The sequence below is a fragment of the Mus caroli genome, chromosome 13, assembly GCF_900094665.2.
Source record: "Mus caroli chromosome 13, CAROLI_EIJ_v1.1, whole genome shotgun sequence".
Lineage (NCBI taxonomy): Eukaryota > Metazoa > Chordata > Mammalia > Rodentia > Muridae > Mus > Mus caroli.
Window position 1 is genome coordinate 103668699 of NC_034582.1, and position 2564 is coordinate 103671262.

Genomic DNA, 2564 nt, shown 5'->3' on the forward strand with positions numbered 1-2564 from the left:
TCTCTGATATGGTCTGGAGTCTTCTCAGAAATGCCTACTGAGAGACAAACCAAAGATATATATATATATATATATATATATATATATATATATATATATATATGTTTGATAGGTTTTCAGATACTCTCATAAACTTTTAAAGATTATATGTTAACGCATAAAACTTAATTTCCCCTCTCAAATTCTAGCTGTTGCCTACAGTTAAATTATAAGCCCAACGCAGACTGAAGCCTGAGACGCGGGCCTGATAAACACGGCTGTTTACTGAGTTTCAATCTTGAGCTTTTGACAGGTATTGGGATTCTGGGGACCTCAGACCTCAGTAGACACAGTCTCTGTTACTAACAAGAATTTAGAGAACATATGTCCGAAAGACGGTCCAACTTCCTTCATTTTCAGCCTCAGCTATTCACTAAAGCCAATCTGGCCTTCAGAAGGGAAACCACATCTGCATGATGGAGCTGTGGTTTCCATGGCAACAGCAGAGGTCAGTAGCTGCAGTCACACCTCCATCGGGCTTGATTGCCTTGGCGATTTACCATCCTCTGTGCTCCCTTTTGCTTGTGCATCTCTCATTTGCTTAATTCCTATCTCTAGGAATCCTCAAATGGAAAACCACGGGAGCTGAATTTAGATTAAAACCTGCAGGCTTTATTAAAATGTCCAGGAACCCTGTTTATCTTCTAGGTCTTAGGCCTGGGCTTTGAGAAATTAAGTCCTGTACCCTCAACTACAGTCTTTCACACTGTACTAAAGCTTGGATCTTTTTGTTTGCAATACCATATGCTATTATTTGTTTATTTGTTTTATTGTTTTGGGGATTTTCCCCCATTTTTTCAAGACAGGGTTTCTCTGTGTATTCCTGGCTGTCCTGGAACTCACTCTGCAGACCAGGCTGGCCTCGAACTCAGAGATCCTCCTGCCTCTGCCTCCCAAGTCCTAAGATTAAAGGCCTGTGCTACCACTGCCTGGCTTTATTTTAAAAACAGTTTTAAATCCATGCCACTTCTGCCTGCAACACTGCATTTTAACCACAAGTGTAAGAGATGTGTTTGGTTAGAATCCACTTGTGAGTTATTAGGCAGCCTTACTTGTGGCCTTTGCTTTGTCCCCTCTTCCTCTCCCTTTCACCACGCATGGCATTGGTGAAAACATCTGGAGACGTCTTCTGCTCTGGGCCTGCATATGCTGACCTCTCTTATTCTGGTTTTTTGTTTGTTTGTGTGTTTTAATTTGAGAATTTCAAATGTAATTATGTATACTCTTTCTCTCTCTAAGTCCTCCCATGTGACCTTAACAACCCCCATTTGAATGTATGGGCTCTTCTTCTATATTTATTTTTGGGATATCTTTCTATCATCTATCTACCATCTATCCATCCATCTATCATCTATCTATTGTCTATTTGTATGTCTACCTACCCACTCATCCATCCATCCATCCATCTTTCTATCATTCTATATGTCTATCTGTCTTACTGAGTCCAATTAATGTTGCTCTTCTTTGCATGTTTTTAAGGATGACTCCTTAGGATTAAAGTCTTATCTCCTGGAAAAAAGAAAAAGAAAAAAAATAGAAAGCAAACAAGCTTGTTTCCCCTCCGTGAGCATCCATTGACTGCCTGTAGTGCTTGATCGAGGTGTGGAATCTTGTGGAATTTCCCTACATCCACATTGCTGTGTCCATTGTGCCGAGAACCATAATGTTGAGAGTTCTTGGGAACAGCATCCCAGTCCTGTCTAAAAGAAACAATGATGCAACAGCCATGGTGATCCCCAGGCTGCTACATTTACCCTGCCCCACCCCCTCCTTCCCTGCCTTTCCCCTGAACTTTAGATGTAAGGATTGTGTTACTGATGTTCTGTTTGGGCTTCCGCACTCCTTGGTCACTTTCTGCACCTTGGGCAGTTGTGGCTTTAACAGTCTTTTCCTGTTACAAAAGGGAGCATCTTTGATGAGGTGTGAGCACTGTGCTTATCTATGGATACAAAGATGAATATTTAGAAGGCAGATGAAAACCATATTACTGTAGAAAATGGTGGTGGTACATACATTTCTAGGGTCTATGACATCTTCAACCACGGGTTCACGGCTTGAATTTTACTATCAGAGAATTATACTCTCTCTAATTGAGTGGGCTTTGTATCTAATTAGACAGCTGTTCTTTGCTCCAAAGATACAAGTATCTCTATTGCACCACTGGTTTTATCTCACCTTAGCAGGCTGATAGCACCTTCTGACATGATAAGGGCTATCTCAGGGAGGAGGCTTCCACTGACAACATTTCCTCAGCCTCTTTATTCTGTACAGTTAACTTTTAAGTCCAGCTCAATGTAGCTATTCTAAGAAAATAGCTTAGGGGTTAAATATGTTGTAAATTAAAGTGTTGAATGAGTTAAAGAAACAATAGAACCATGACAGGGATCTGTTTTCAAACAAGTCCTTTAGTCAGGTGTCTAATGTACTCTGACTCTCTCTATCATGCCCACAGGTGCCTAGTGCTCTCCCTCTCCCTCTCCCTCTCCGTCTCCCTCTCCCTCTCCGTCTCCCTCTCCCTCTCCCTC